Here is a 19210-nt window from a genome sequence, read left to right as displayed (position 1 = left end):
AAGATATACTTCTTATGAAACATATTACTTATAGGGAATGCCTTTATGAGGTCTAAAACAACAGGATTGCAAGAGATGGTAAACTTGTGGAAAACTCCATCCTTCTTGCTAGTTTTCCTGGCTTCTCACACTTCTAGTGACATCACGTCTTTGTTCCTTGCCATCTACTGAAAGTCTTAAAGGTACAGCAGCTATTTAGTGTTGAAAGCCCGAAACACTCCCTGTCTGGTATCACTCAAGATACCACAAACAATGTTCTCTAACTTAAGGATACAAAAGAAAAACTATTTCTGAAATTGGTCTGTAATAGGTTTTAGTTGTACCATGCTGGACAACCTTGACCTCAACCTTTCTTACAAGTCCATCTTGACTGTGAACAGGTTTGACAACTACACCGATTGGCCATTCATTCCTCCTGGCTTGTTTTTCTTTAAGGAGGATCACATCCCCTTCTTTAATATCAGGTTGCTTATGCTGCCATTTTTGCCGAGACTGCAGAGTGCAAAGGTACTCCTTTCGCCATCTATTCCAGAAATCAGCCAGAAACTGTACACGTTTCCACTGGCTCTTTAACATTTCTCTTGGGTCGATCCTGATGGAGAAAGGTGGAGGAAAGCAGCTCTTCTGTGTGAGAAGCATGGCGGGTGATAGAATGTGAGGATGCTCCGGATCCGAGGAGACTGGAGTTAGAGAATGAGCATTTAGAATAGCTGTGACTTCTGCTAGAAATGTGGTCAGAATTTCATGAGTGAGTCGAATGTGACTGGCTTGCAGTAGCATACAGTCAAGGATACGTCTTGCCATTCTTATCATGCGTTCCCATGCCCCACCCATGTGAGATGAATGGGGTGGGTTGAAGACCCAGTCACATCCTTGGTCCTGCAGGAAGCCTTGTATCTTTTCCTCCTCTGCATTGTTTGACCTCGTTTCTTTAAAGGCGCCAATAAAATTAGTGCCACAGTCTGAACGAAGTTGCTTTGCTGGGCCACGGAGAGCAAAGAAACGCCTTAGTGCGTTGATGAAACTAGAAGAGCTCATATCCTCGACAACTTCGATGTGGACTGCTCTTATGCACAGACTGGTGAACAAGATTGCCCAACGCTTGCTATTGGCTTGGCCTCCACGTGTACGTCTTGTAGAAACCTCCCATGGTCCAAACATGTCTATGCCCACATATGAGAAAGGAGGTTCTACTTTCAATCTGTCCGCAGGTAGGTCACACATAAGCTGTTCTCCAACCTTTCCTCTGAGCTTTTTGCAGGTCACACAATTGCTGATAAATTTACCAATGCACCTTTTTGCTTCTACTATCCAAAGGCCATTTTCTCTGATCACACCCTCTGTAAAATGCTTGCCTTGATGGCTAATCTTTTTATGATGGTGCCGTACAAGGAGTGTTGTTATGTGGTGATTGCCAGGCAGGATGATAGGATTTCTCTCCCTCTGCTCCAGGCTTGACTGTCTAAGTCGTCCACACGTAAGAGCCCTCTGTTATCCATTGTTGTATTCAGTTTCCTGAGGGGACTGTTTGTAGGAAGATTGAGCTTGGTAATGATGCATTTTATTTCTTCTGCATAAACGTCCTGTTGCATAGTTCTGATAATTACTTCCTTGGTTTCTTGCATCAAATCAGCATTGAGGGCTTTGTCGCACATGTGCCATCCTACACATTCCTTGCCCTTTGCTGAACGTACAAAGCAGCGTGCAACGTGCTTCAACTTAGCTGTAGCCTTGGTCACAGATCTCCATGTAGAAAAACGTTCCCATCGTTTTGAGCCTAGACAGGTCTCTACGATGTGGGTAGTTAGAGTTTTTACCTCCGGAGGGACCTCCGCATCCATTGTGGGGTCCAGGAGGTCATATTTCTCTTGCGGACCTGACGATGGACTTGGATTCAGAAGAAAGGATGGTCCCGTAAACCATGTTGTGCTCCGGAGCTTTAAGGCAGGAACAAAACGTGAACCGTGGTCAGCTGGGTTCTGTTCTGTTGGAACATAATGCCACTGTTCAGGCACAGTAGATTTCCTGATACGCTGAACTCGATTGTTCATTTAGACATAAAAACATCTAGACTGGTTATAAATATAACCAATGACTATCTTGCTGTCTGTATAGAAACTGATCATGTCAAGTGGATAGTCCATCTCTTCAGCAACTACCTCAGCTATCTCAACAGCAAGCACTGCTGCACAGAGCTCCAACTTGGGAATAGTGAGTTCTGGCTGAGGAGCAAGTCATGCCTTAGCAAGGACAAAACCCACTTCCACATTTCCATCAAGGCTTATAACTTTCAAGAATGCCACATCACATATGGCTTTCACGGACGCATCGGAAAAAATGCACAACTCCGTACTTTTGGCTTCGCAGGTCGGAACTGAGGAGTATGGTCGGGGCACAGGAATGCTGCTCAGATGTTGCAAGGAATCCTGCCATTCCATCCATTTTTCCTGCATTGCCTCTGGAAGAGGTGAGTCCCAGTCAGAAGCCTCTACTCACAGCTCTCTTAGTAACAGTTGTCCCTTTATTGTTACCGGACCCAAGAAGCCAAGTGGGTCAAAGAGACTATCAACCATGAAGAGCAAGCCCCTTTGTGTATATGGTCGTTCTGTCTGTGGGGTGTGAAATGTAAATTGGTCTGACATGATATTCCATTTCAATCCAAGACTCAGTTGGTGAGGGTGGTCATCTGTGAACAGGTCAAGGTCCTGGAGATCCTTGGCACGATCCTCCACTGGGAATGCGTCCATCACCTCAGGTTTATTGGAGGCTATTTTGTGGAGACGGAGATTTGAGGTTCTTAGCAATTCTTGTGTTCTCAAGAGAAGGTCAACAGCTTGTTCCACAGAAGGGAGAAACTTCAGAGCGTCGTCCACATAGAAGTCGCGCTCTATAAACTGATAAACATCATCTCCACAATGCTCTTTACTGTCCTGTGCTGCCCTGCGCATTCCATAGATTGCTACAGCAGGAGAGGGGCTGTTTCCGAAAACATGCACCCTCATTCTCAAGTCAACCAGTTCCTTCTTCAGATTGTTGTCTTTGTGCCACATGAAACGGAGAACATCCCTGTGGTCCTCCCGCACCAGGAAACAGTGGAACATCTGCTGGATGTCTGCTGTAATTGCAACTGGGTTCTTTCTGAATCTAATTAGGACACCCAACAAACTGTTGTTCATGTTTGGCCCAGGTAGTAATACATCATTAAGAGATGTCCCTTCGAACTGTGCACTTGAGTCAAACACCACTCATATTTGAGTGGGTTTTCGTGGATGGTAGACTCCAAAGAATGGCAGATACCAGTACTCCTTTTTGCTTTGTACTGGAGGTGCAAGGTCTGCGTGCTGATTGTCCAATATCTTCTGCATGAAATCCAAAAATTGTCTTTCATCTGAGGTTTTTTGTTGAAGGTGTGCTGCAAAGATTTCAGGCGACTCATGGCATACTGACGATTGTTAGGTAGACGCTTTCGTGGCTGACGGAATGGCAAGGGAGCCACCCAACTGTTGGAGGAATCCTGGAAGAATTCATTCTCCATTATCTGAAGGAACAGAACGTCCTCCACTGATGGTGCAAGCTTGCTATCGTCTTTGTTTTTCTGAAAAACTGTATCACCTAGGTTTTCACGGCTTGGCTTACAGCGTTTAGTGTTTGGAGGAAAGCCGATCGATTGGGCATGACTGTAGGGGCAGAGTTTCTCTTTCACTTTAATATGGTTTCCACATGGAGGAAAATAACTTGTTCTGCTGTTTTCCAGAATATGAGTCTTAAAGGTAGTAACTTAGGGTTTGTGAGAGCTACCCATTAATGTTGAACATCTCAAAGAACTCAGAGCGTGCCAATGACCTATTGTTTTGGTCATCCAATATGGCGTACATCCTTTTGCGCTCTTTATGACTGTTGGCAGGGTAAACATTCACGAGACATATCTTGGAACACGATTTGCCACTGAATCCCTCTCTACACACCTCGGTGCATTTAGATACAACTGCGGCTTCTAAAGATCCTACCTTCCCGCTGTTCTCTTGAGGGAAACTGGGTGGAATGGAGAAAGCTGGAAATTTGTCCGGATGCTGGACTGTAGGATGCTTGTTCTGCCATCAGAACGTTCAACTACTACGTCACAGTTTCGGGCTATGTGTCTGTTTGAGGCACAACATTTAAAACAGATTTTGTGTATCTTTAGGATTCTTTTCCTTTCATCGAGAGGCATTTCTCTCAGCCATCTGCACTTCCGTAAGGGATGGGGCTTGTTATGCACTGGGCATAGCTTCTCTGGGTCATCAGCAGAGAGTGCTGTTTTGGACAGGGAGATGTCCGTTTTATGTACTGAAATTGGTCTTCGATCTGTGATGTGGCTCTGTGAGAACTTATCCCTTCGCGGTAGAAGCAATGGAAAATGACTGGAGACTGAAGCTTGGGTCATTAAGTGCTGTTGCTTGCTTGCCCACAAACTGTAGGAAGAATGAAAATGGTGGAAACAACACCGTGTGTACTTGTTTGTAGTGTGAACCCTCCATCACCCACCTGTCTTGAAGCCCGTATGGCAATTTTTGTACAACAGGATGGATGCCTCTAGCAGTGTCGAGGTATGACAGACCTGGCAAGTGTCCTTCTCTTTTTGCTGATCCGATTTCTGACAGCAAACCATACAGCTCCCTGAGCTTATGGTGCTCCTTAGGCCCTATTTTTGGGAATCTTTCAAGTTTTGCAAATAGAGCTCCTTCAATGGCTTCTGGGGACCCATAAAGCTCATCTAGTCTTTCCCATATATGTTCAAAACCGACAGGTAGGTTTCTCACATTGACAAATTTAATGCGTCAAGCATGCTCAGAGGATTCTGTTCCTGGCCATTTAATTAACAGATCAGCTTCTTCTCCTGCTCTAAGAGCTAAGTCCTCAGTAACATCGAGGAATGATGATTTCCATGCTAGGTAGTTTTCAGGTTTGTCATCAAATTTCACAAGCCCTGATGACATTAGCTGGCTGCGAGCTAGGTATCTGGCTAGGTCTATTTGGCTGCTTCGCCAGAGCGTTGCGTAGCAGAGGATGAATAATGGTTTTGAGTTTCCAGCTCAGATGCATATGCTGATACTCTATTTGTATTGTGTGACTGATTGTTTGAACGGTCTAAGTGAAGTTGTTGATGTGTGGAGCATTGATTGGTATTAGTGTTGTCGTCATCAATGGGACGTGGTGGCTGGCAGCTTCGCGAGCATGTTGGGTCACCTTTTAGTTTTTTGTCTGCTTGCGTGAGAGAGTGGTTACTCTGTGGTGATGATTCAAGTCTTAGTGACAGATTGCTACTGCTTAGGTGACTGTGTTCACTAACATACTGTTCGGTGCGTTGTTGGGAACTCTGTGTGGGCATCAGCTGCATTTTATATTCACTTGTGGTTTCCAGATTTGCCACTGCAGCTTCCATAACTGCTGCTTCAGCAAGTGCAGCCTCTGCCTCTCTCTCCTTTCCCAAAGCTTGTAGTGTAGCTTCTAAACGGGCATTTTCGATTTTTAATTCTACCTCTTTCTTCGAAAATGCAGCTCTGGCTTGAGCGGCTTCTGCCTTTGCACATGCTGTCGTAGCTCCCATTGAGAGGCTTGATGTAACTGAAGCTTTACTTGAACGGGATGTTGTGGATTGGATGTCGACATCTTTTTATTTTTCATCCATGTCAAGCAGGTAGGTATTACCTTGTTCCTATCTTGCGCTGCTGCAGCCGTTGCATCGGTTTCACTGCAGAAAGGTGGTACAGACTGGACGCTCACAATTGTAGGTCTCCCTTTTCACATCGTTCACATTATAAAGACTCTCAAGTTCGACTGGGTGTCCTGGATTTATTTTGTGGAGGTGTTTAGCTTGCTGGATAGCCGAAAGAGAGATTAAGAAGTGATGTCACTAGAAGTGTGAGAAGCCAGGAAAACTAGCAAGAAGGATGGAGTTTTCCACGTATTGTAAATATGAATCTGAGAATATTATTTAATATTTAATATTAATATTTTAATATTAATATTTTAATATTTTACCAAATAATATTCCGGTCTGTTAAGGATTGTCCTGTGAATACCAGCCCCATTAAGGCGATGGTATTAGGACAGAATAGAAAGGTGTGAGCCAAACTCTGACATTATTGAACAGCAAAACTCTGCACACATATGGAATGAATTCACACAATTTCTTAAAATACAAGAATTTATTAACAAAAATAAGTCAACTCAAAGTCAAACATATTTCAATCAACAAACTCTTTACTATGCTAAAACAATCCAACTAAACTACCAAGCAGAATTAAAGAATAATGAAGACTAAAGGGCTATGTACAATATAAACAAGTTGATTAAAGATGATTAGAAATCATGACCAAAAAGAGTGATGCAACATTACCATGCAATGTTTATGTTTGAGAACCAAGGATTATCTTGAAGAATCTGGAAGTGAAGTTAAGTTAGTTTTGGAACTAACTTAGAAAATAATCAGCAACATTTAGACAACCCTTCACAATGCAAGATCAGATTAAATATTATTTTAATAAAATAATGTTTTAAATAATGATCTGCTGAATAAAACCAACCTCCTGGATGACTAATTCTCAACGGTGTCTAATTAACTGCCTTTATTTATTAAAATAATATTTGAAGAAATATTATTGAGTATTTTGGAAAAGAGCCAAATCTTTCTGGAGAAATGGGGCTTAATGGTGTTTACTTAGTTATCAACTCTAGCAAATGATGTTCAGGGACTATTATTCACTAGCTTGAAAACTAACAACCTTTCTGTTGACTAGCCTTAATGCTAGCACACGTGTTCTTACCGGCTGGCCGTTGGGCTAACAAAGAAGCTAGCTAAAGTGCTAAGTTAAAAGATAGCTTAGCACCAGAATCAACACATACCTTTAAAATACCAGGGTTAAAATGCATAAGCGTGGACGGCGCGTTATGAGCAATGTTCTGGTTAAAACCACCCTTTAAATAAAGTTTATCTTAGCTTTAAAACATACAAAGAACACGGAACCGGCGCGTGCCGTAGCTAGCCTACTAGTGCTAAAGATCGCCAGGTTCCACAAAACAAACTTTATAGAATGAAAACGTTCAGATTATTTCATCCTAACTGACAGATCCTAATTAACAGATTGTTAATCTGCCCAAACCCAACCTCTGACCATGGTGAGTAAACGTTGTCCAAGGGCGATGAAGTTCGAATAAACGTCCACAGTCAACAAGCGGTTGGTTTTCAGCTAACCTCTGCGTTCGCTCTGCAATAGCGTTAGCTCCGGAGGGCTGGGCGGCTGTGAATGATAGGGTTAGCTTCCCGCTAACTTCCTCAGTTCTTTCCGATCAGAAGGTGCGTTCGTTCTGTGAACAAAGGTTAGCTTCCCGCTAACCTCCAGCTGTGGATGAAGAACGAACGTTGTCCGCTACGGTCTCTGCCGTCTTCGGGGCTTCTCTCGAACAGTTTTGCTTCTGTGGGGCCTCGAAGAGAAAATGTAAGCAACTCTTACACCGTAATTTCCCCGTTCATGAATGAAAATACCGGATACACAGACAGTATTTCATTCTACTTAACTTTGCATATGATCGGTGATCGTATGGCTTCAGATCCAGTTGAATTTATGTCTTTTTGCCAGCAAAAGACATCAGCGCGCTTTCCTCTCCTATCCGGTTCCTATGGAAGGCCGCGTGGAAGAGAAAGATTTGTGGAAAGGTGGGGGCTTTTATTTGGGTAATGGCGCCACAGGAAGTCCGCAGTTACCCCCCTTTCCTGGCTGTGCTGGAAGAAGGTTAATGCACTTTATTTTGAAAAGTTCCAGGAAAGTATGTACCGGGGTTTTAGTGTTGAAACCCATGGCTGTGGTCCCAACACACGAGTTTACCATCTCTTGCAATCCTGTTGTTTTAGACCTCATAAAGGCATTCCCTGTAAGTAATATGTTTCATAAGAAGTATATCTTTGTTATTTCTGCATTTTGAGGCATTTGTGTTTGTAATAATAATATATTAGGCAGCACATTAGGGGATTCAATTAAGCAGGTGATGTGTGAGTTATTCAGTTAAATTTACCTAAATTATCAATCCTACTAACCTGAATTGTGTGTGAAGATTATGTTTCTGTTGCAAATGTATTATTGGATGGAAGATCACATTTTTACTCTAAGTAAAAATGCTGGCAGCTTATGTTAAAAATCTTTGTTTGGACATGCCTATATTTGATGTACTGAACCCACTGTGTTTTTACAGTTCTGTGTATCTGTATTTCAGTTTCACACCGTTCACATTATAAAGACTCTCAAGTTCGACTGGGTGTCCTGGATTTATTTTGTGGAGGTGTTTAGCTTGCTGGATAGCCAAAAGAGAGATTTCTGCGAGGCCAGTACAGTGAAAAGGGAATGCCTTTATGAGGTCTAAAACAACAGGATTGTAAGAGATGGTAAACTCGTGGAAAACTCCATCCTTCTTGCTAGTTTTCCTGGCTTTTCACCCTTCTAGTGACATCACTTCCTTGTTCCTTGCCATCTACTGAAAGTCTTAAAGGTACAGCAGCTATTTAGTGTTGAAAGCCCGAAACACATCCATTTCTTTACACCCAGGCTTTATGTACTGTTGCAGAGTCATGTATGAATAAGAGGGGCCATCCCTAAACTGTTTCAAATATGTTGAGGGCATGAAATTGTCTTGATATGCTAAATCATTAACAGTTGCTTTCACTGGAACTAAGGTTCTGAGCCCAGCTGCTGATAAGCCGCCCCACACCAAAATACCCTCATGACCGAAACTTTGCATAGACACAGTGTAGTCATTCATTCTGTTGGCAACTGCAAAACCTATTCTCTTCCACTATTTTGCCAGAAATTGACAGGTAGAAATTGACACCTGCTGCTTGTGGAGATTTGCAACCATTCAATCACTCTGTCTAAATTGCACAAGAAATGTGAAAGAATGGCATGGCTCATCACTCCAGAGAACATGTCAGCTGCTTTAGAATCCAGTGGCGGCAAGTTTTAAACTGCAGCTGCTTGGAAACTGCAAACTGTTTGCAAGCTAATCTGTAGGTTGGTGACATTTGGCTCCACAGAAACTTGGAGACCTCTGCAAACTCTGTGCCTCAGCATCAACTCACCCCGCTCTGATTTTATGTGGCCTACCACTTTGTGGCTGACTTACTTTTGTTGCTTATCGTGTCTACTTTGTTATATTACCACCTTGTGTTGACAGTGGAATATTTTGTGGCAAGGATACTTTCAAGACTGGACAGTCAGAATCCTATTGTGGTACCAAGCAGGAAATCTCAGAACTCCTGGGAGTGACCCATTCATTCACAAATTATTGTAAAAGCAGTCTGCATGACTAGATAGATTTTATACATCTGCCACCATGGAAGTATTTGGAACACCTGAATTCAAAGATTTGGGGGACTGAGCAAATACTTTAGGTTATACAGTATAGGTGTGAACCTGTTCACTCAACGTCTAGTCCAAAAAAGTAATTAAAGAAACGACTCTGGTATGTATGTCGTAACACTCATGACAAACATCAGCTTCTGATATTAGAGAGTTGATTTTTTTTCCACTGATATGCTAAAATAGGGAAAGACCTAGTAATTGGTCAACTTAACCTGAAATTTATTAAAGAGTGCAAACAAAAATGAGCTAGAACTAGACTGCAGTGTTCAGAACACTATTGGTGGATGAGTTACAATTGATACATTCGTAATACTAAAGCAGACAATAGGTAAAAAATAATAAGGTTTTGGCTACATTGCACAGAACATAGGGATGTTGTAAACACAGCAGAACTAATGGTGGCTACCATGTTGTTACCATGTTATGTACATTTGTATTTAGTATTTAAATTCTTGACAAATCAATACATTAATATTCATTTATTTCCACATTCACTTTCATTTAAGGAAAGCATAATCAACTGATTTAAACACGTCTGAGTGTGACTCTAGCATTGTTAGTGCTGTTTACCCAAATGAAGAAATCATGGAGGGCAGGTTGGTGCACGCGGTCAAGAGAAGCGCTGGCGTCACAATAATGGTATGCAACTTTGCAGCTCCAACCAGACTGGCTGCAAGACAATTTCATTTCCTATCACATAGAGATTCACAAAACTAGGCAGGTGAAGTTTGTCTTGTTACAGGACATTTAGCCATGACGTGTTAGGCCGAAACAGCAAAATGTTTAGTATCTTCTTCAATCTATACTTACATGTATAACACACAGCTAGTAAAAGTATACAGTAACACAACATATACATTTATTGCTGTTTTTATACCCCAAAATATGCAAATCCAAACTTTTTTCCAGTGTACCTAAGAATATAACAGTAGCCATAATTTGAGTCTGTTATCGGTAACAAATGTAATAACTTTCATTTTAAAAGAAATACAAAGCCAAGTTATGCTGTGCAATTGCATTTTTTCAAGATACCCCTGCAGACTAAGAGAAACCAAGACATCCATCATCCATCCACCCACTCCTCAAAAACAAATAATAAAATGGCAGACTTGGGGTTTGGTTTCTTAGGTCAAAGTTACACAGAGATGTTAATGGAGTAGCACCACACTGAAAATGCTATATAATCATATAATGGGTGCACATGCTATATAAACGCAGTGCAGAACAAAAACTTGCAATTCTTATGTTTTATTTTTATTTACAATACACAACAAATTAAAGGTAGATTACTCAACATACAGTGTATTTACAGCATTACATTGGATTAATTCCCTAGTTTTGTGAACTCAATTTAATTACATAAAAGAAACTGTCATAACTGAAAGAAGAATGTACATAAAGAAAAAACAAAGGACTGCATTAAAATTTTACACTTTATATCTGCAGTTTCAGTTGATTTTACAGTCTTTTATAACTTTCATTGAACTGTGCTGTACAGGTCAATTCACAGGTAAAGGTATTCATTTTGAGAGATGAAGATGACTGTCAGAGATTCTCTTTTTTAATGCGAAAGTGAGATTAACACTTTTTGTGGTGCGCACTTTGCTATTCCAGTGGTAGCTGACAAGAAAGCAGAGCACATTATGAGTTGACGTCTATTTTTACCTGTCATCAACACATTTTGTCAAGCTGCAACTACGTTTTCAGGACAAATCTCTCCATGGGTATGAACATGTGGAAATTGCATAATCTCTACACCGTCATAGATTTACAAGTCATGTAGAAACTTTGAAATCATCCTGATCACATGTAACAAACATAAAAACAGCTCTCTTTAAAATCTATGGTTTTGCTGGGACTGAAGTCAAGACTCAACTTTGTGTTTTTGGTAAGCTTAAAGACTTTGTGGAAGAAGATGTTTGTATGGTCCACACTCTTTGTCTCCATTGTTCTGATGTCATCATCTGTCCTCTGAATCAGAGTGAACGGTTCACCTGTGACCTCAAGGAACTTCACCCATCCGTAGACTGAATAGGTTCCACCTCTGTCTGCTGAGAATATGTCATAGATTGTCTTGAAATCACTCTCTAAAGAAGAAGTGAAAATATTTCCAGTGAGTGCACTCAGAAAATTCAGTATTTGACAATTTATAATAGAAAAAAAGATAGGCTGCACTAACCTTTTATTATATAAGTCGTTTTGACTTTTGCTGGACATATCTTTGGTGGAGCTTCCTGTAAATAGGTACACCCAGTATCAATACATAAACAAGTAGAAAGGAAAAAGCACCAATTGTGTTTGTTTTAGCGCTGCAAACCTCTTCCCTACCTGGTTGCAAGATGGTGTTGTCCTTAGATAAAAGAAAATTAAAGCAGTTACCAAAACCACAATGAGCAGTCCCATCACACCCACCAAAGCAACCAAAAACTTAAAGCATTGCTTTGTTCTATTCGATCCATGAGCGGCTTCCAAACCATCCAGTGTCATCCTCTCTCCTGTTAGTATCTTTTCCAGTGCTGCTTGCTGTTTGTCCATAATGCAAGCTGTGATACATTGAACTGAATCAGTGTGCCTTAATATAGCCACTGTCTTCCCACACACTCGGAGAGTGGGAATCCCAGACTCAAACTCCGCCCCGAGCAATGAGGAAAGAAAACAGTAACTGATTAGGGAATCCCTCTGCAGCTACGTGCCAATAGCCGTTTAATAATTAAACTTGGATTCAAGAACCTAGAAAGTTTTTGCTGGGTTGGAGGTGATTGCCTCCTGGAAGTTGGCAAAATCTAAACCTGCAACAAGACAAGTTGCATTTTTGTAATTCACATTTCAGTAACAAGACAATTCAATGTGCTTTTCATTATTATTATATAGAGTCATTATACGCAGTGATATATATATATATATAGGGGTTGGACAATAAAACTGAAACACCTGTCATTTTAATGTGGGAAGTTTCATGGCTAAATCGGACCAGCCTGGTAGCCAGTCTTCATTGATTGCACATTGCACCAGTAAGAGCAGAGTGTGAAGGTTCAATTAGCAGGGTAAGAGCACAGTTTTCCTCAAAATATTAAATGCACACAACATTATGGGTGACATACCAGAGTTCAAAAGAGGACAAATTGTTGGTGCACATCTTGCTGGCGCATCTGTGACCAAGACAGCAAGTCTTTGTGATGTATTAAGAGCCACAGTATCCAGGGTAATGTCAGCATACCACCAAGAAGGACGAACCACATCCAACAGGATTAACTGTGGACGCAAGAGGAAGCTGTCTGAAAGGGATGTTTGGGTGCTAACCCGGATTGTATCCAAAAAACATAAACCACGGCTGCCCAAATCACAGCAGCATTAAATGTGCACCTCAACTCTCCTGTTTCCACCAGAACTGTCCGTCAGGAGCTCCACAAGGTCAATATACACGGCCGGGCTGCTATAGCCAAACCTTTGGTCATTCATGCCAATGCCAAACGTCGGTTTCAATGGTGCAAGGAGCGCAAATCTTGGGCTGTGGACAATGTGAAACATGTATTGTTCTCTGATGAGTCCACCTTTACTGTTTTCCCCACATCCGGGAGAGTTATGGTGTGGAGAAGCCCCAAAGAAGCGTACCACCCAGACTGTTGCATGCCCACAGTGAAGCATGGGGGTGGATCAGTGATGGTTTGGGCTGCCATATCATGGCATTCCCTTGGCCCAATGCTTGTGCTAGATGGGCGCATCACTGCCAAGGACTACCGAACCATTCTTGAGGATCATGTGCATCCAATGGTTCAAATATTGTATCCTGAAGGCGGTGCCATGTATCAGGATGACAATGCACCAATACACACAGCAAGACTGGTGAAAGATTGGTTTGTTGAACATGAAAGTGAAGTTGAACATCTCCCATGGCCTGCACAGTCACCAGATCTAAATATTATTGAGCCACTTTGGGGTGTTTTGGAGGAGCGAGTCAGGAAACGTTTTCCTCCACCAGTATCACGTAGTGACCTGGCCACTATCCTGCAAGAAAAATGGCTTAAAATCCCTCTGACCATTGTGCAGGACTTGTATATGTTATTCCCAAGACAAATTGAAGCTGTATTGGCCGCAAAAGGAGGCCCTACACCATACTAATAAATTATTGTGGTCTAAAACCAGGTGTTTCAATTTAATTGTCCAACCCCTGCATATATATATATATATATGTGTGTTTTGTTCTGTTGATTTTTTTAAGGTAATAGTAATGGGAAGACAGTTGTCCAGTACAGAGTCATTGGCACCCTCCACAAGGAGCAGCTAAGTTGCTGGCTGTTAGCAGAGTGCTTATCCAGTGGCTTGTAACAGTATTAATTTGCACATCACACTTTTCAGTTTCTTATTTGTTAAAAAAAAAAAAATGTCTAATTTTTGTTCCACTTTGTTCTTACTTTGTGTTGGTCTTTTACAATAAATTCCAATAAAATATATTTATGTTTGTGGTTGTAATGTGACAATATGTGGAAAAGTTCAAAGGGTATGAATACTTTTACAGGCCACCGTATTAAAGGAAATTTCAGTGTAAGAAAAAACTTTGGTTTAAAAAGATATACCAGAAACAAAGATACCTGCAGATTTGAAAGGACCGTTAAGCAAAGCCATTTAAAGACTTTGGGGGAGATTCCTAAGACTACAGCTCGAGACAAATCATCAAGAGCCAACACACACATCTGTGTCTAAAACATAGACTACAACTGTCCCACTCCTTTGGTTGAACTACTCCTGACCCAGAGACAATGTCAGTATCATCTTACCTGGTCTATGGAGAAAAATGACTGCACTATTGCTCAGTGACCCAATGCCTTCTTTTTAGATAAAAGTAAATTTTGCATTTCAACGGGTAATTAAGGTCACAGAGTCCCAAGGAACAGTGGAGAGACACAGAATCCAAGATGTTTAAGGTCCAGTGTGAAGTTTCCCCAGTCTGTGTTCTAGGACCCAAGTTCTCTGCTGGTGTTGGTCCAATGTGTTTTATCAAGTCCAAAATCAGCAGAGCCATCTCTCAGGGTATTGTAGAGCACTTCATGCTTTGCTCCGCTGACAAGCTTAATGAAGATCCTGATTTCTTTTTGCAGTAGGACATGGCACCAGCCCACACTGCCTAATGTATCAATATTAACCTGAATGACCATGGTATCTCTAGGCCCTGTAATAAACTGGATAAAAAAATCTGGATAAGGATGATATACAATTCTTTATAGTATTTGTCAGAAAAACTACACATTTCAAAAGAGTGCACACATGTTTTGGAAAACATAAATTGGTGTTAAAGAAACAAAAGCTAAGTATAACTTGTTACACACACAAAGCTGCACAATGTTATAGTTCTTGGAGGCCGGCCAGCTCTACTGCATAATAACCTGTTATTTCACGCCGTTGTATGCAGTAATTAACACCTGAAGACACTTCTGTGTCATTCTTGGTGTCTGTCATGATTTGCAGCCTTTTTTCACTCCCATGTGTAGAAACCTACTGAAAGTAAATAATTTACAGGCTGCCTCCATTGTGCTAGACCGGGGATATTATTACTCCTCTATTTCCGCAAACTTTTTGCAATCAAAATGCAGAAGTGAGAAAACAGAAACCCTGACTGAAACACAAATGTACAGTGAAACATGAAGGCGGGCCCTCGTGCATCGTTCCCTGTTCTCTGTTCCGGTGTTTTACTTTTGAACCATTTGGCAGCTTACTTCACAAGAGAAACTTTGCTGTTGCATCATTGTTGTCCCGCCCACTCGCAGAGAGAAACCCCCGGCTGACTCTGCACCTATCTGCTGGTCATGCTTGAAGTAAACATTTCGGATTATAATAGCCCACACACCACCAACAAAAACTGCTCACCTTTCTAGTTGTTTACATTACCTGTAGAACTTCCTTATTTGTGAGTGTCCTTAATTTTTTTGTTCTGCGGTTTGAACACAGTGCTTGGAGGAGGTTTCACACAATGAGGTTACATATTTTCTTGGAAACTGCTTATTACTCTTTCAAAAAAAGTTGATTGCTGCCTATTTGTTGAACAGGAGAACATGTGCAGTTGAAGGTTGGATAAAGATAAAGTCATATAATAAAAAATTAAAAATCGTTCAAAAATGTACCTGTTGACAGATTTATCCAGCTTTCAATGGAATGTTAAATTCAGAGTTGGCTTACTGTTTAAATCATGGATACTATTGTAATACTGTAAAACCTTTCATAATACCTGACTGTTTATTAGGTGTTTTGAAACCTGTAAACCTTTCACATTACAACAACAAACTTCAATGTGTTTTATTTGTTTATTTTGTTATGTGATAGACCAACACAAAGTGGTGCCCAAATGTGAAACGGAAGGAACAGGATACATGACTTTCAGCATCTTCTACAAATTAAAGTGCTAAAAGTGTTTTGTGTTTTTGTGTTCAAACTCCTTTACTCTTAAACTCCTAAATAAAGTGCAGCTGATGAAAATGGGTTATAATCAGTGTTGGGCATGTTACATTAAAAAAGTAAGTAGTTATATTTACTAGTTACTTCTCCCAAAAGGTTACTGAGTTACTCCACTATAAAAGTAACTAGTTAACAGGGAAGGTAACTATTGAGGTACTTTTTTTTTAAGTTTAAATATGTCTACGAATTTAGATTTCTTTTCTAAGGTTTCTCAAGCCACTTGCATAAAGTGGAATTACATTACATTAAATTAGCCTACTTTCACATGTACATTCTTGCCTTTTACCTCAAGGAGAATAAAGTACTTATACTTTGAACCATTGTTGCAGCTTACATCTGCTAGTTTGCCTGAGCAGGGCTGCTGTGTGTGTTTGTGGTTTGTGTGCAAACTGAACACTGCCTCTGATTGGTTTACAATGAAAGCTTACTCTACCTTAGCCATTGCTTAAGTGGTTGTCTCGCCCCTCACTGCTCCCTTCACCAAAGAAAAAAAGCTTAGCTCCTGTGGCTGTGAGCCACCATAGATGACAAGAACTTCAATGAGTAGCTTTAGTTTATAACGCACCCATTTAATTGTCGGTAACCGTAACGCCGTTCTAACGATGGAAAAAGTAATTTGTTTGATTACTCGTTACTGAAAAAGTAACGGTGTTTATTTTAACGCTGTTATTCCCATCGCTGCTTATAATACAAAAACAACCCACAATTAAATTATACCTAAGATTTGATCATTTTCACAACACATTTTACATCCACAATTACTGAATACTCTCTACTATAAATAAAGATATCTTTATATGCAATTGTTTAAGTACATTGGTATGAAATTGTTTAGTTACACACGTGGACAAAACCTTTGGTACCCCTCGGTTAATGAAAGAAAAACCCACAATGGTCATAGAAATAACTTGAATCTGACAAAGGTAATAATGAATAAAAATTCTATAAAAATTAATAAATGAAAGTCAGAAATTGCTTTTCAAACATGCTTCAACAGAATTATTTTAAAACATAAACCCATGAAACAGACCTGGACAAAAATGATGGTACCCCTGAAAATAATGTGACCAAAGGGACATGTTAAATCAAGGTGTGTCCATTAATTAGCATCACAGGTGTCTACATTCTTATAACCAGTCAGTGGGCCTATATATAGGGCTACAGGTAGTCACTGTGCTGTTTCAAACCTGAGACAACTGGAGCAGTTTGCTCATGAGGAGTGGGCCAAAATACCTGCTGAGAGGTGCAGAAGTCTCATTGACAGTTATAGGAATTGTTTGATTGCAGTGATTGCCTCAAAAGGTTGTGCAACCAAATATTTTTGTCCAGGCCTGTTTCATGAAATTATTTTTTTTTAAATTTTGCAATACAGTCTACATGTTAATGGCTATGTTTTGGTTAAAAGAGTAGATTTTTGGTCTCTAACCAGTAATGTGTTTAGGTTAAAGGTGATGCTTGATGTGAAGCAACAAACAATGAACTATAGATTTTCTTAGAAAACATACGTTTTTTTTTCTGTTTTTTTAGGTTACAGTATATTCCTGTTTCTTTCGGAGTGTGAGAATGTGGGAGTGTGGGAATGAATATTCACTGAGATCGCTGAGGTTTGTGCTTGAGATCTGATTACAATGCTTGCTAGAAGAGTACAGAAAAGAGTTATCTGATTATTCAAAGAAATTCATGTTTTATTTGTTTCTTTATTTCTAGGGGGACTGATGACCTTAACCACACCTGCAATGACAGACCGGCATATTATTCTTTTCACATTCTTGTTTTACATATAATGTCATATTGTTGACAAGTGTTTATTTGTTGTCGATTGAAGTTGAAAACTGTGAGAAAGTTTTGGATTGGATCTGAAAGCTTAATTCTCTGTGACGCATGTCATAATTGTGGGTCTGATCATAACTTGATCAAATGTCATCTGTCTGCTGTATGGTGATACCTATATTATCTGATTCATAAAGGGAGTACAAAGGTTTCTGATACCTTAGCACTATATAAAATCAGTAACACAATATATGAAAACCTACCATGTGAAAAAATAAGACAAAAAAAACACATTTCCTTTGTTAGGAAAAGAAAATCAAAATGAAACTCTTTGCTGCAAAACAATAGAGACTAAAGCAGCTTTTACAGGTGATTACCTTTGTACTTCCTGTGTTTGCAAAATTCAAAAGCGAAACAACACCACCGTAAAATGTCAGAGTTCATGGCTTATATTTTTGTGCAGCAATTGCTGCCAATAATACAACATTATTAGTTTAGTGAACAAGTTTGTATGGCAACTTAGCAAGTATCATTTTAAAAATTATTAAACTTTCTGTTGGAAAATGAAACGTACTACTTAAAATGCCTTGTGGCAAATGGCCAAATGTTTTCCACTAGGAAACTGCCCTAAGGGTACATGTTCCTGTTTATCATTATTTTACAATATTTCTTGTTCTACCTGCCACCTTTTGTTTGTGTAATGTACATGTTCTAACACGTGGAAACGTTTTTAATGCGAAACTGTCTAACCTTTCAGGCCTCACAAAATTTTTTTTTTTATCCAAATGGAATTTTCCATAAAAGGATCCATAAAAAGTAAGTTAAAATGAGAGCGGACAACATTTACTGCCAGTTTGCACAGGGCTGTGTTAAAATATAGCTCAACTATTTATCTTACCTTAATCCAGCAGTCTACACCCTGAATAGGTTACCAGTCAAATACAGGGCCAACACTCGTACTCATCGTCTTCCGCTATCCGGGACCGGGTCGCGGGGGCAGCAGACTCAGCAGAGACGCCCAGACGTCCCTCTCTCCAGACACCCCCTCCTGCAGTTCCTCCGGGGGGAGCCCAAGGCGTTCCCAGGCCAGCCGAGAGACATAGTCCCTCCAGCGTGTCCTGGGCCGTCCCCTGGGCCTCCTTCCGGAAGGAGGGCCAACACATACTTTAAAAAAGTATTCACATCCCCTGAAACCCAACAGTAAAAAGAGAATGACACAACTGAAAATGACCCAAAACATGGCCTTCCAAATAAATCTCTGTTCCTTTGATTTTTCCTGTGAACTACTTTGAATTACAATGAGTATGAATAGAGCTATATAAATAAACTTGCCTTGATGCAGGAGTGCAGTTCATGTTTAAAGTTGCTGCTGCTCTTAAATATGAGTAGGGAAGATTTCGTAATGTTCCTACTGCTTTTGTTTGAGTCTGACGGAAAAAAAAAAAAACGTGGTCTATTTTTAGCAAACCGAACAAACAGTTAAATGAATCCCAAACTAAAATGTACTCCCTCCTGTTCAAACAAGAATTTACTTGGTCTCATGAAATGAAAAACAAATTAATCTCTTTAGAGGTGAGGTTGATTTATCGTTAGAAAAAGTT

General features: G+C 40.3%; 2 long non-coding RNA genes across 3 annotated transcripts in view; one reads left to right on the top strand and one right to left on the bottom strand.

The window, feature by feature from the left end:
- LOC124874262 overlaps positions 1-18199 on the top strand; it is a 26525-nt gene extending 8326 nt beyond the window's left edge. Inside the window, exons 3-4 of the long non-coding RNA XR_007039737.1 lie at positions 17367-17443; positions 17547-18199. This is a non-coding gene — a long non-coding RNA (uncharacterized LOC124874262). The remainder of the gene's footprint in view (positions 1-17366; positions 17444-17546) is intronic.
- Positions 10704-18638, bottom strand: LOC124874263. 2 transcript variants are annotated; one of them, XR_007039739.1, is made up of 3 exons: positions 18508-18638; positions 11572-11626; positions 10704-11479 (listed from the first exon to the last, which is right to left on the bottom strand). It is a non-coding gene; the product is annotated as an uncharacterized LOC124874263 (long non-coding RNA). The 2 variants fall into 2 exon arrangements; XR_007039738.1 differs by lacking the exon at positions 18508-18638 and adding an exon at positions 11721-11894.
- Between the last annotated feature and the right edge of the window lie 572 nt (positions 18639-19210).

The sequence above is a fragment of the Girardinichthys multiradiatus genome, chromosome 9, assembly GCF_021462225.1.
Source record: "Girardinichthys multiradiatus isolate DD_20200921_A chromosome 9, DD_fGirMul_XY1, whole genome shotgun sequence".
Taxonomy (NCBI): Eukaryota; Metazoa; Chordata; class Actinopteri; order Cyprinodontiformes; family Goodeidae; genus Girardinichthys; species Girardinichthys multiradiatus.
Note: the sequence above shows the minus strand (reverse complement) of the source record. Positions and strands in the feature narration are given on the sequence as shown.